This window comes from Strigops habroptila, chromosome W (genome assembly GCF_004027225.2).
Source record: "Strigops habroptila isolate Jane chromosome W, bStrHab1.2.pri, whole genome shotgun sequence".
Taxonomy (NCBI): domain Eukaryota; kingdom Metazoa; phylum Chordata; class Aves; order Psittaciformes; family Psittacidae; genus Strigops; species Strigops habroptila.
In genome coordinates this window covers 27,323,735-27,339,284 of record NC_044301.2, presented here as the reverse complement: position 1 = coordinate 27,339,284, position 15,550 = coordinate 27,323,735, and positions in this window count along the sequence as shown.

Genomic DNA, 15,550 nt, shown 5'->3' with positions numbered 1-15,550 from the left:
CTGTACTTCATGGTAATGACTTGTAATACAATAGACTCATTGATCATGAAACTGGTCTGGTTTGTGCTTCCAGCGTGGCCATCACCTCTATACATTGGGAGGTATATAATGAAATATTTTAGCAATTAATTTTTTATTTATTTTCCTCAGAGAGTCAACCTACGAAGAAGGCATTCCCTTATACCCCCCGCCCCCCCATCAGGCTATTTAAAACAGCAGTTGAGAGTTCGGAAGGTTTTGGATGGCCTTTGAATACCCTTGAGACCTGCCTGCTGATTGTGCTGGGGATCAGCATGTTGGCAAACATACGGAGTGTTTTTTACCCACAGCCATCCCACCCTGGGAACACCCTATTATGTCTGTTCTCAAAAGCTAAGCAGTATCGGGTTCGAATCTGGTCTAGGGTTAGACGACAATATAGGAGGACCACCAAGAGATTTTCCCTGAGGCTGGACAGTCATGAGTGGCAGGGTGTGTGGGATAGTATGGGCAAGTATCTAGGCCAGTGGGCCCCTCCAGTGCTTTGGAACATCACCACTGAACAAGTGCAACATCCGGAAAAACTAGTAAAACACTTTATTTAAGTGTGCTGTTGTTCTGTTTATACCAGAGAGGGACAACTCGCTGCAACGTGCTGGGGCTTGGCCTACACCTACAGAGCCCTGCTCAACACTATCCAGCACCTTCTAAGGGAAAAAGGTGTCTCTGGATCTGATGGCAAAGCAACAGACAACGCAGCTACTCCAACTCCAAGCACAGCAGCTACTCAAACCTCGACACGAACAGACAACGCAGCTGTTCGTGTTACTCAACCGCCAAGCACAGCAGCTGCACCAACCCCTGCAACAGACACTGCAGCCACTCCAGTCCTAGAGGCAGACACTGCAGCCGCTCCAACCACAGTAACAGACAGTGCAGCTAAATCAAATAGCCAATTTGAGACAATATCGGTTGCCCCTGTAAGCAAAGGCAAACGAGAGGCACAAAGAGCAACCCCTGCAATGAAGAAAGAAGAAGACCCAATGCAGTTACTACAGGGAACAGGATGTGAACAAGAGTTACTAATATGTGGATCAGAGGAAGAGGAAGAACAGGTGACTTGACGACCCCTGACCTCGACCGAGCTGCAGAATATGCAAAAAGATTTCACCCGTCTTCCAGGGGAGCACATTGTCACCTGGTTGCTCCGATGCTGGGACAGTGGGGCCGAAGGTAACGAACTATAAGGTAGGGAAGCCAAGCAGATGGGATCACTTGCTAGGGAAGGAGGAAATGACAAAGCGATTGCAAAAGAGAAACAAGCCCTCAGCCTTTGGAGGAGGCTCTTGGCAGCTGGGAAGGAAAGGTTTCCCTACATGGATGATGTTATGTGTCGCTCAGCCAACTGGACCACGATAGAGAAAGGCATCCAGTCCCTGAGGGAATCAGCCATTCCAGAGATGATCTATCATAGGCCAGACCCCACAAACGCATCCGTAGATCCAGATGAAGTCGAATGTACATGACCCATGTGGCGGAAACTTACACGGAGTGCACCATCATCATATGCCCACTCATTGGCATCAATGACCTGGAATGACAGAACATCACCAACGGTGGATGAGCTGATTCGTCAACTCCAAGAGTTCAAAGACAATCTCACCCCTTCCATCATTTCAGCTGTGGAAAAACTGTCCCAGGAGTTCAAACAAGTGAGAGACGATTTATCCGATCTATCCAGCTCCCCACGTGTACCAACCCATGTCTCAACTATTAACAGAAGGTGCCCTACTGCTCGAGAGAGAAAATATAGGAGGTACACACCACGGTCCACCCTATGGTTTTACCTGGGGGATCACGGAGAAGACATGAGAAAGTGGGATGGAAAACCTACCTCAGTTCTGGAGCAACGGGTGCGTGAACTGAAGAGGAGAACAATGGTCAAGGATGAACCTCCCATGAAAGCTGCTGCTCCAGTGTCTGGTGAGCAGTTTCCCAGATGGAGTGGAAGAGCTGATTTTACTCCAGCTCCTGTGATAAGGAATACTAATCTCTTTATACAAGACATAAGTGGAGAATCTTTTGATCTCTATTAGAGGGGCCCTGCGTCCAGCCACATGGAGGAAAAAAACAATCGGGTTTACTGGACTGTGTGGATCAGATGGCCTGGCACATCAGTCCCACAGAAGTATAAGACTCAAGTAGATACCGGTGCACAGTGTACCCTGATGCACATTGAAAAACAACGAGGTGCTTGGTAACAGCCAACATGGCTTCACTAAGGGGAAATCCTGCCTGACCAGTTTGGTGGCCTTCTATGATGGAGCCACGGAACTGATGGACAGGGGCAGAGCAGTTGACGTCATCTACCTGGACTTGTGCAAAGCATTTGACACTGTCCCGCATGACATCCTTGTCTCTAAATTGGAGAGACATCAATTTGATAGATGGACCACTCGGTGGATAAAAAACTGGCTTGAGGGCTGCACGCCAAGAGTTGTGGTAAATGGCTCGATGTCCAGTTGGAAACCTGTAACGAGTGGTGTCCCTCAGGGATCGGTCCTGTTCAACATCTTTGTTGGCGACATGGACAGTGGGATTGAGTGCGCCCTCAGCAAATTTGCAGACAACACCAAGCTGTGTGGTTTGGTTGATACGCTGGAAGGAAGGGATGCCATCCAGAGGGACCTTGACATGCTTGAGAGGTGGGCCAATGCCAACCTTATGAAGTTTAACCAAGCCAAGTGCAAGGTCCTACACCTGGGTCCGGGCAATCCCAGGCACTGCTACAGGTTGGGCAGAGAAGAGATTCAGAGCAGCCCTGCAGAGAAGGACTTGGGGGTGTTGGTTGACGAGAAGCTTAACATGAGCCAGCTGTGTGTGCTTGCAGCCCAGAAAGCAAACTGTATCCTGGGCTGCATCAAAAGAAGCATGACCAGCAGGTCAAAGGAGGTGATCCTGCCCCTCTACTCTGCTCTTGTGAGACCTCACTTGGAGTACTGTGTACAGTTCTGGTGTCCTCAAAATAAAAAGGACATGGAGCTGTTGGAGCACGTCCAGAGGAGGGCCATGAGGATGATAAGAGGGCTGAAGCAACTCCCATATGAAGAAAGGCTGAGAAACTTGGGGCTGTTCAGCCTGGAGAAGGCTGCGTGGAGACCTCATAGCAGCCTTCCAGTATCTGAAGGGGGTCTATAAGGATGCTGGGGAGGGACTCTTCCTTAGGGACTGTAGTGGTAGGACAAGGGGTAATGGCTTCAAAGTTAAACAGGGGAAGTTTAGGTTAGATATAAGGAAGAAGTTCTTTACAGTGAGGGTGGTGAAGCACTGGAATGGGTTGCCCAGAGAGGCTGTGGATGCTCCATCCCTGGCGGTGTTCAAGGCCACGTTGGACAGAGCCTTGGACCATATGGTTTAGGGCAAGGTGTCCCTGCCCATGGCAGGGGGGTTGGAACTAGATGATCTTAAGGTCCTTTCCAACCCTTACTATTCTATGATTCTATGATTCTATGCCATCAAGGTATCAAGGGGTGGAACCAATTTTTATTTCTGGAGTGACAGGAGGATCCCAAGAAATGACTGTACTAGAGGCTGAAATCAGCCTGACTGGGAGGAAGTGGCAAAAGCACCCCATTGTGACTGGTCCAGGGGATCCATGCATCCTTGGCATAGACTATCTCAGGAGAGGGTACTTCAAAGACCCAAAAGGGTATAGATGGGCTTTAGGTATCGCTGCCTTGGAGACAGAGGAAATTAAGCAGCTGTCCACCTTACCCGGTCTCTCAGAGGATCCTTCTGTTGTGGGGTTGCTGAAGGTCAAAGAACAACAAGTGCCAATCACGACCACAACAGTGCACCGGCAGAAATATCGCACCAACCGAGACTCCTTGATTCCCATCCATAAGCTGATCTGTAGTCTGGAGAGCCAAGGAGTGATCAGCACGACCTGCTCACCCTTTAATAGCCCCATATGACCAGTGCAAAAGTCTAATGGAGAGTGGAGACTAACAGTAGACTATCGTGGCCTGAACGAAGTCACACCACCATTGAGTGCTGATGTGCCGGACATGCTAGAAATTCAGTATGAAATGGAGTCAAAGGTAGCCAAGTGGGATGCCACAAGTGACATCGCCAATGCATTTTTCTCAAGCCCTTTGGCAGCAGAGTGCAGGACACAGTTCGCTTTCACTTGGAGGGGCATCTAGTCCACTTGGAATCGATTGCCCCAGGAGTGGAAACACAGCCCCACCATCTGCCATGGATTGATCCAGACTGCACTGGAACAGGGGCAAGCTCCAGAACACCTGCAATACATTGATGACATCATCATGGAGGCGGTACAGCAGAAGAAGCTTCTGAGAAAGGGAGGAAGATAATCCAAATCTTGCTGAAGGCCGGTTTTGCCATAAAACGGAGTAAGGTCAAGGGACCTGCACAGGAGATTGAACTTTTGGGAATGAAATGGCAAGATGGATGTCGCCAGATCCCCACAAACGTGATCAACAAGATAAGAGCAATGTCTCCACCAACTAACAAGAAAGAAACACAGGCTTTCTTAGGTGTTGTGGGGTTCTGGAGAATGCACATCCCAAATTACAGTCTGATTGTAAGCCCTGTTTATCACGTGACCCGGAAGAAGAATGATTTCAAATGGGGCCCTGAGCAACAACAAGCCTTTCAACAAATTAAACAAGAAATAGTTCATGCAGTAGCCCTTGGAGCAGTCCGGACCAAGCAAGATGTGAAAAATGTGCTCTATAGTGCAGCCGGGGAGAATGGTCCTACCTGGAGCCTCTGGCAGAAAGCTCCAGGGGAGACTCGAGGTCGACCCTTCGGCATTTGGAGTCGGGGATATAAAGGATCCGAGGCCAGCTATACTCCCACTGAAAAAGAGATACTGGCAGCCTATGAAGGGGTTCGAGCTGCCTCAGAAGTGATCGGAACTGAAGCGCAGCTCCTCCTGGCACCCCGGTTGCCTGTGCTGGGCTGGCTGTTCAAAGGCAGGGTCTCCTCTACACATCATGCTACTGATGCTAAATGGAGTAAGTGGGCTGCACTAATTACACAACGAGCTCGAATAGGAAAGCCCAGTCGTCCAGGAATTCTAGAAGTCATCATGGACTGGCCAGAGGGCAAAGATTTTGGGATGTCACCAGAGGAGGAGGTGACGCGTGCTGAAGAGGCCCCACCACATAATGAACTGTCAGAGAGTGAAAAGCAATATGCCTTGTTTACTGATGGGTCCTGCCCTATTGTGGGAAAGCATCGGAGATGGAAGGCAGCTGTGTAGAGTGCCCTGCAACAAGTTGCAGAAACTGCTGAAGGAGAGGGTGAATAGAGTCAGTTTGCAGAGGTGAAAACCATCCAGCTGGCCTTGGATATTGCTGAATGAGAAAAATGGCCAGTCCTTTATCTCTATACTGACTCATGGATGGTGGCAAATGCCCTGTGGGGGTGGTTGCAGCAATGGAAGCAGAGCAACAGGCAACGCAGAGGTAAACCCATCTGGGCTGCTGTACTGTGGCAAGATATCACTGCCCGGATGCAGAACCTGGTGGTGAAGGTACGCCACGTAGATGCTCATGTACGCAAGAGTTGGGCCACTGAGGAACACCAGAACAACCAGCAAGTGGATAAAGCTGCTAAGATTGAAGTGGCTCAGATGGACTTAGATTGGCAACATAAGGGTGAATTATTAATATAAGGGTGAATTATTTTTAGCCCGGTGGGCCCATGACACCTCAGACCATCAAGGTTGCAACATGTAGATGGGCTCGTGATCGAGGGGTGGACTTAACGATGGACACTATTGCCCAGGTTATTCACGAATGTGAAACATGTGCTGCAATTAAGCAAGCCAAGTGGTTAAACCCTCTCTGGTATGGAGGACGATGGCTGAAGTACAAGTATGGGGAGGCCCGGCAGATTGACTCTATCACACTCCCACCGACCTGCCAAGGCAAGCGCCATGTGCTTACCATGGTGGAAGCAACCACCGGATGGCTGGAAACATACGCTGTGCCCCACGAAACTGCCCAGAACACTGTCCTGGGCCTTGAGAAACAAGTCTTGTGGCAACACGGCACCCCAGAGAGAATTGAGTCAGACAGTGGGACTCATTTCCGGAACAACCTCATAGACACTTGGGCCAAAGAGCATGGCATTGAGTGGGTATATCACATCCCCTACCATGCACCAGCCTCTGGGAAAATCGAACGGTACAATGGGCTGTTAAAAACTACACTGAGAGCAATGGGTGGTGGGACTTTCAAACACTGGGATACACATTTACCAAAAGCCACCTGGTTGGTCAACAGTAGGGGATCTGCCAACAGGGCTGGCCCAGCCCAATCAGAACTTTTACGTACTGTAGAGGGGGATAAAGTTCCTGTGGTGCACATAAAGAATTTGTTGGGGAAGACAGTCTGGGTTATTCCTGCTTCAGGTAAAGGCAAACCCACTCGTGGGGTTGCTTTTGCTCAGGGACCTGGATATACTTGGTGGGTAATGCGGGAAGATGGGGAAGTCCGATGTGTACCTCAAGGGGATTTGATTTTGGGGGAAAACAGCCAATGAACTCGGTTGTATGCTGTTGCCTGCTATATAACACTTCTATAGCCCATCACCTAGATATCCTCAGGTCGCCCTCAACTGACCCTGACTTCCCTCTGATCATCACCTCAACAAAGAATGAATTTTGAGGAAACCAGACGAGCTCAGCAGTGACCAGACGAGTTTGGCGGTGTCATCAGCAGGCAACAACCCAACACTACACACCATCCCTCCTGCCCTGAAAGACTATTACAAGAGATGGAGCCTGACATCATGGACTGGATGAATTCAGCAATTTTATAGGGATTGGTCCATGGACTAAGGAATGATATCTTTCTCTTTGTGTGTGGGTGTGGGTATATATGTATGTGTATATATGGGACAGGGGCGATGGTGTGTTGAGAGATGTGGGATCTGAGCATGACATGAATGGTATGGAATAAGGGGTGGATACTGTCCTGGGTTCAGCTATAGCAGTCATTTTTCTCCTTCTTAGTAGCTGGTGCAGTGCTGTGGTTTTGACTTTCAGCCTGGGAACAACGCTGATACAACCGATGTTTTTAGTTGTTGCTAAGTAATGTCTACTCCGACCAAGGACTTTCTCAGTCTCATGCTTTGCCAGGGAGGAGGGGAAGCCGGGAGGAAGCAGAGACAGGACACCTGACCCAAACTGGCCAAAGGGGTATTCCATACCATGGCACGTCATGCCCAGTATATAAACCGGGAGGAGTTACCCAGAAGGCCCAGATCACTGCTCGGGTCAGGCTGGGTATCGGTCGGCAGGTGGTGAGCAATTACATCCTCTCCCCTTGTTATTTCCCTTATCATTATTATTATTGGTGGTGGTAGTAGTGGTTTTATATCATACCTTAGTTACTGGACTGCTCTTATCTCAACCCGTGGGAGTTACATTCTTCCGATTCTCCTCCCCATCCCCCCGGGAGCGGGGGGAGGAAGAATGCGGGAGATAAACGGACAGCAGGACAACCAATATGATTAAATGCTGACGCTTTATTAAGCCCAGATAGCTGTTTATATATTCTCTCTGAGTGTCCACGCGGACCTTATACAATCCTAATTGGTTGAGCTTAACGAGACACACGCATAGATACAGCTTATAATTGGCTAAAGCTTTCAGTTCACTCAAAGGCCTTACAAGTCCTTAAGTTTGCCAAGTTTTGCATTCCACATCCGGGAGTTGTTCTTCTTGAGCCAACTTTCTCATTCTGCCCCCACAAGTGTCCTTTAGATGACCTTGATGCTAGGCCATGAGACCTAACTCAAACTCTTGCTATTGACATGAGTCCTGGATCGCTCATGTGTCCATTTTGTTCCAAGTGGTCCTCCACAAATCCCCCTTCTTTTCTTTGAGCAATCCAGACACGTTTCATAGCACTGGTTACCATACGTTGGATACAGTGAAAAAGGCAGGGCAACAGTATTAAGATCATTAGAATGACTATAAACATCATCAGGCCATCTTTCGCTAAGGAGATCAACCAACCCTTCAGAATCCTCACACCTGTGACCCTGTGCTAAAAGCAAAAATCGATTGTAGCTCTATTTTGCAAAACAGCGTCTTGTGCTATCTACATCATTAAGCATTTGTGTAAGTACTTCTGATGTTAAATTTATCTGCTTTGCGGCCCAACACCCTAACTCAGTCACGTCTCCTAATGCTTTTGCTGCAGCTACTCCAGGTGCAAACAAGGAGACGATAACTCGAGACGGCACATCCCAAAATTGTACCTGATCATTACAATTGGGCCTCAGTTGTATCCTTGTTGATAAGTAATATTGAGCTCTAACTTAAACAATATGTCATTTGACACATATCCCTTGAACCATTGTGACTGATAACCTTCTACCCTGCGCGTGCTCTAGAACTTCGACAATACCATCTGACCCCACAATACTCGCAAACACACAAACTCCAAGGCTCCCAAGTTCCACAGTTATGGCACGGAGTCCTTAGGTGCTGGGGTGTTTTCGGGTGGGTTATGCAACTTTTCTTGCCATGGCTTTACCCACTTGGCTGGTATCCATCTGGTTCCTGTATCTGTAACAACACATGCATATCCTCTTCCCCATGTGATTAACTTAACTGGTCCTTCCCAGGCCCCTGTTATCCCGTTTTTAATCATTACCTTACATTGTCTGCTCTTAACTTCTTCCAACCCTCCTTGTAGACCAGCCCCGTGTTTTACCATTGGTGGCACCAAGCTATCTTGCGGCAATTGTAAGAAATTTAACACATATATAGGACTTTGTTTAATCTATCTGTTGGTGATATAGCACTTTCTCCCCCTTTTTGTTTTTGAAACAAACGCTTCAATGTCTGATTCATACGTTTGACCATAGCCTGACCGGTAGGTGAATGGGGCGTACCCGTCAAGTGAGTAATGCCCCAGAGCTGGAAAAACGCTTGCGTGGAATGAGCTACATAGCCAAGGCCGTTGTCAGTTTTGATTTCTCGTGGCACGGCAAGGGCCACTATAGCCGAACGCATGTGATGCGCTTCACGTACTGGAGTAAGTGCCCAGGCCACGTAAACCTGGCACATGGTTGGTGAATTTTTCATGCCCTGTGGTAACACTACCCAGTGGTACCTTTTCATAGGTTCACTTTTGTTTACGCTCGGTACAGAAAAAGCAAATTTCTGATAATCTTCTGGATGCAGGGGAATGGTAAAAAAGCAATCTTTTAAATCGATAATTAAAATGTCCCAATTTTTTGGAATCATATTTGGGGAGGGTAATCCAGGCTGTAAAGCCCTCATATCCTCCATGACTTCATTAATTTTCCTCAGATCATGCAATAGAGGCACCATTTGCCACTTCTCTTTGGAATTGTAAAAATTGGGGTATTCCAAGGGCTTGTGGTCGGTTTAATGTGACCTTTCTCTAATTGCTCCTGTCCCTTTCCAAAGCTAAAATTAAGGGATCTGGCAGAGCTCTCTTAATTCCACATTCCTTCTGCCACTCCTGCTGGTTTCTTAACGTGAAAAACATATCTGCATATCTGCATACATTACTTCGCTCTGTTGATATTCCATTATTAATTTTACACACACACACACAAGGGATCCCACAAACACACTCCACACAACTACAATACCTAAAACACAAACAAAATCCAATTAGACAAACAACTATTAAGGACACAATCACAACATACAGTGCAGCCTTAACCATATTATATCGTCAACACCAAAATCATTACCGTGATAATCCACAAAACTAGGTCAAATACCAGCAAGTCACAAACAGAAACAAATCCAAATGTATACCAATCGAGCGCTAGCAGCTGGGTATATGCCTTTACCTACAAGATTTCTATATCTCGATTTACAGAAGGCTCCAAACAAAAGGTTAACCCACCAAAATCCAAACTTCAAACAGACTCCCGTGCAGGACATCTCCTACGACTTATGGAATGTTAACCAAAACAAAATAATATTTACAAAAGAATACTTTCTTAAAGATGGTACTTGTCTGCTCCCGCAGTGATTCGAGTGAGTCGAGGGGTCCCTCCGGGAAAATTCCCCGGGGGCCCTAGGGAGCCCTGTTCTCAGCAGGTCCTGCAGCCGAGCAGAGAGTGTCTCATCTGGGTGCCAAATTGATTTGTAGAACTTGTTAAGAACTTGCCAACTTAATTAGTTCGGTGACACTGCTGGCATAAATGAGTGATTTCTCCTTGTCCTTCTACTTATCAGTTAACTTCACTATATCACCTCCTGAACATCTGCTTAGTTTCAGCTACTCCTTAGCTACAATTCTGTTTTGGTTACAATAAATTTTATGCGAAGGTCATAAGGTTCCAAAACTATGTCAGCTACAATGATTCATCTTAGACAAGGACTCTTATTGTGTTCTTTTGGTCAGGCCTTTTTTAGGTTTGGAAAGTTTTGGTTTTATATACAAAGCCACCAAGCTTAAAGTTACTTAGAACTAAATATTCTTATTTACAAAAGATTATATTGCATTTTGTACTTCCTTGTCTTAAATCCCCCTTTTTTTTTCTATCCTTTTGCAAATTTTTTTTTTTTTTTTTCACTAACACATTCTGAATAATCCCTCTCCATCGCCGTGTTGGGTCCCCGTCAGTTTTAGCAGTTTCATCTTTCGCCTCCCCCCACCCCTGGAGCTTCCCGCAGCTTCTCCTCTCACCTCCCCCCACCCCTGGAGCTTCCCGCAGGTTGCTATCGCGCCTTCCTCCTCCCCCCTGTGTTCTTCTCGAGCAATCTTATCTCTTTTCAAGTCCTCCAACTTTCGAAGTAGTTTCTGCGCCCAGTCCGGTTCCCTGTGGGGCTCGAGCGTGGATGATTTTCGCAGAAACGTTGGTGGGGGAGGCATGGACGGAGGGAGAGGTGGAAAAAGCGATGGCGGCTCTCCCCTGGGTGGCTTCTCTACGCAGGGGTCGGGAGGCAGCGGTACGGACCAGGATTCATCCACTTCCATCCCCTCATTTTTCCAGGGATCCATCTCATCCTCTATTGGAGATGCTGACGGGGCAGTGGGGGAAGGGACAGGGAGCCGATCGAAAACTCTGATGTTAGACGATGGGGGCTGTAAAGCTATAAAAGCTCCGGCAGCAGCTGATTGCTCCACCCTCATCGCTTGAAGGGTTGTTAGAATCAGCTTCCAAGTTGTTGCTAGTCCCTTAGCTTCTTTGTTGCTGTCGGTTATCCGTTCCCCAACCTTTTCCCAAGTTTCGACCTTAAAAGCAGCCTGTGGATCTGGGGGGAACCCGTTCTCTCGGCACCATATTAATAAGTTTCGGAGCACAAGCTTGTCGTGTTTAATTCCTCTCTTAGAGAGTATATGTTGGAGGAGCTTTACTACTGCTGCCTCTTCTTTAGGCAGTGAGACTCCCATCTCCTCCCCGACCACTCACCTGCTTCAGGCGAGATTTCCTCTGAAGTCTTCGCGACGGCAGTCACGGCTTCGCCCTCCTGGCGGCTTCGCTCCTTGAGCGGCATCGCGTCCTTCGGATCGCGGTTCATTGAGTGCACTCCTTTAACCAGTTGCCGGGACAGCAACTACTCCGGTCGGCTTTCCCGCTCACCCTGCTATTCAGCTGTCTTCATTGCTCAGTTAAAGCAACAGTGAGAGGGTCCCGGTTCGGGCGCCATTTGCGGGAGATAAACGGACAGCAGGACAACCAATATGATTAAATGCTGACGCTTTATTAAGCCCAGATAGCTGTTTATATATTCTCTCTGAGTGTCCACGCGGACCTTATACAATCCTAATTGGTTGAGCTTAACGAGACACACGCATAGATACAGCTTATAATTGGCTAAAGCTTTCAGTTCACTCAAAGGCCTTACAAGTCCTTAAGTTTGCCAAGTTTTGCATTCCACATCCGGGAGTTGTTCTTCTTGAGCCAACTTTCTCATTCTGCCCCCACAAGTGTCCTTTAGATGACCTTGATGCTAGGCCGTGAGACCTAACTCAAACTCTTGCTATTGACATGAGTCCTGGATCGCTCATGTGTCCATTTTGTTCCAAGTGGTCCTCCACAGAGGAAGGGGGGGAGTGAGCGAGCGGCTGCATGGTTCTGAGTTACCGGCTGGGCTCAAACCACGACAGTTCTTTGCGGCACCCAACGTGGGGCATGAAGGGTTGAGATAACGACAGATCTGACCAGAGTGTGTCTAATCATATTTGTGATAAGCATTCATTGTTACTACTCGTCACAATGGTGATTTCTTTGCTCTCAGACTTGTTGCGCTTGATCTCAGTTTTTCAGCATGTTGTACCTTCCTTACAGCCAGTATTTGCTGTTTTAGCGTTTATCAGCTGGGGGGCCTGGGCTAAGGTTCTTGTTTCACTGTGCTTCATGGTAATGGCTTGTAATGCAATAGACTCACCGATCATGAAACTGGTCTGGCTTGCGCTTCTGGTGTGGCCATCACCTCTATGCTTTTGGGAGGTATATAATGAAATATTTTAGCAATTGCATAGCTTTTTTTTCCCCTCGGGGGGTCAACCTATGGAGGAGGCATTCCCTTACACCCCCCGCTCCCCCACCAGCCTATTTACAACAGCAGTTGAGAGTTCTGAAGGTTTTGGATGGCCTTTGAATACCCTTGAGACCTGCCTGCTGATTGTGCTGGGGATCAGCATGTTGGCAAACATATGGAGTGTGTTTTGCCTACGGCCATCCCGCCCTGGGAACACCCTATTTTGTCTGATCTCGAAAGTTAAGCAGTATCGGGTTCAAATCTGGTCTAGGGTTAGACAACGATATAGGAGGACCACCAAGAGATTTTCCCTGAGGCTGGACAGTTATGGGTGGCAGGGTGTGTGGGATAGTATGGGCAAGTATCTAGGCCAGTGGGCCCCTCCAGTGCTTTGGAACTTCACCCCTGAACAAGTGCAACATCCGGAAAAACTAGTAAAACACTTAAACGAGGTGTGCTGTCGTCCTGGTTATACCAGAGAGGGACAAATCATGGCAACGTGCTGGGGCTTGGCCTACGCCTACAGAGCCCTGCTCAACACTAACCTTCAAAGGGAAAAATATGTCTCTGGATCTGATGGCAAAGCAACAGACAACGCAGCTACTCCAACTACAAGCACAGCAGCTACTCAAACCCTGACCACAACAGACAACGCAGCTACTCCAAGTACAGCAGCTACACCCACCCCAGTGACAAGAACAGCAGCTACTCAAACCCCAACAGCAACAGACAATGTGGCTACTCCAAGCACCGCAGCTACACCAACCCCAGTGACAAGCACAGCAGCTACTCAAACCCCGACAGCAACAGACAATATAGCTACTCCAAGCACCGCAGCTACACCAACCCCAGTGACAAGCACAGCAGCTACTCACACCCCGACAGCAACAGACAATGCAGCTGTTGGTGTTACTCAACCCCCAAGCACAACAGCTGCACCAACCCCGGCAACAGACACTGCAGCCACTCCAACCCTAGTGGCAGACGCTGCAGCCACTCCAATCCTAGTGGCAGACACTGCAGCCACTCCAACCACAGTGACAAACACTGCAGCTAAACCAAATGGCCAATTTTAGTATATATGATGCCAAAGCGAGCTCAAACCATGACAGACACAAAGATGATGTAAAGGCTAATGTACCTCTCCTATGAAGACAGACTGAGAGAGTTGGGTTTCTTCAGCCTCGAGAAGAGAAGGCTCAAAGGACACCTTTTACCAGTCTTCCAATACCCAAAGGGGGCCTACAAGAAATCCGGAAAGGGACTTTTTACAAGGGCATGTAGTGACAGGACAAGGGGGAATGGCTCTAAACTGTCAGAGTGTAGATTCAGATTAGACATTAGGAAGAAATTCTTTACTATGAGGGTGATGAGACATTGGAACAGGTTGCCCAGAGAAGTTGTGGATACCCCATCCCTGGAACTGTTGTAGGACAGGTTGGATGACACTTTGACCAACCTGGTCTAATGGAAGGTTTCCCTGACCATGGCAGGGGGGGTCGAACCAGATGATCTTTAATGTCCCTTCCAACCAAACTATTCTATGATTCTGTGTTGAATACCTTGAGAGGGTTTGGGGGATTTTTGCATAATTGTGCCTTGTAGACACTTCCTTGCTTACATGGAAGTGCTGGAGATGGTACCCATTCCCCCCCCCCCAGCCTTATTTTGCTGACTTTGTGATCCCTTCCAATCACATGAGCCCATACCCTTTCCTCATCGACCCTGTTCATAGCTGCCTCCTAGGACTCAGTCACCCTCTTCCTCCCCCGTCATTCCGAGTTTAAAGCCCTCCTTATGAAGTCAGTCATCCTATTGTAAAAAATAGCTTTGCCTTGCTTAGTGAGTTGCATGCCATCTGTCCCAAGAAGGTGCTGATATGCAAATAGGGTCCCATGGTCATTGAACCCAAGACCATGCCAGGAACACCACTTCTATAGCCAATTATTGACTTACTTTATTAGTGCATGTCACGTCCCAGTGGACAGTACAAACAGGATTTGGATCTTGCTGGGTGAAATCAAGATACAAACGAGGTCAAATGTCCAAATAACGCAATTTATTACCTAACATTATTGTAAAAAATACAAAAAAAGAGAAGAAGGAAAAGAGGAAGAGCAGGAAGAAAAAGGATAGAAGCAGTATATCAATAGATTTGCAGAGAGAGAGAGAGAGTCAAATAGTTAAATTACCACCACGGAGTCATACAGTGTCCCTTCGTCCAGATCGGTGGGAGAAGTCTTCCAAGTAGCCAGTGGTCGTGTGGTCTTTTATACCATATTGTGTCTGGATGTCGATCAGATAGCCGTTGCCCCAGCATTGTACAACAACTGTGACCAGCCATGGGCTGCATCCGTGAATCATGCGTTTCAGCAGATTTTTTATCTGCTGACCATACAGTTTGTTCCTGCAAGGATGTTCCCATCCACTTTTTGGTTCTTGCCAGGACATTCCAGTCCGCTTGTCAGAACTGAAACCTCCCAGCCTCCTCCCTGTGCAAGGACGCACAGCTGAATCAACAGAGCCGAATCCACAAGTTGCTTCAGAGAACAATAAAATCTCTTTCTAAGGGGTAAACGATCTCACCACACCTGCTACAGTTCATAGTTCATGGAGAGCAATGGTTGAGACAAATACCCGTTTTATATATCAATCCTGAGTTCACTGAGAGTAATGGTTAAGACAAATACCTGTTTTACATATCAGTCCTACAGTGCACTTCTCCTTACACCCTTTCTCATCACTGGCAGGATTAAGAAAAACAACACCCGGTCCCCTATGCCCTTGAGTACTGCCCCCAGACCTCTGTAGTCACTTCTGATCCTGAGTTTTCCCTGGTAGTATCCTTTGTGCCCATATGGAAGAAAAGTAGGGGGTAGTAGTCAGAGGACCAGACAAGCTTTGGCAGTCCCTTCACAACATTCTGGATCATGAGTCCCGGCAGGCATCAAACCTCTCTGGTTGATAGGTCAGCAGATGGGTGCCTCTGTACCCCACATGAGGGATTGACCCATTATGAATTTTAGGAAAGCCAACTTCCAGCTCTTAAGG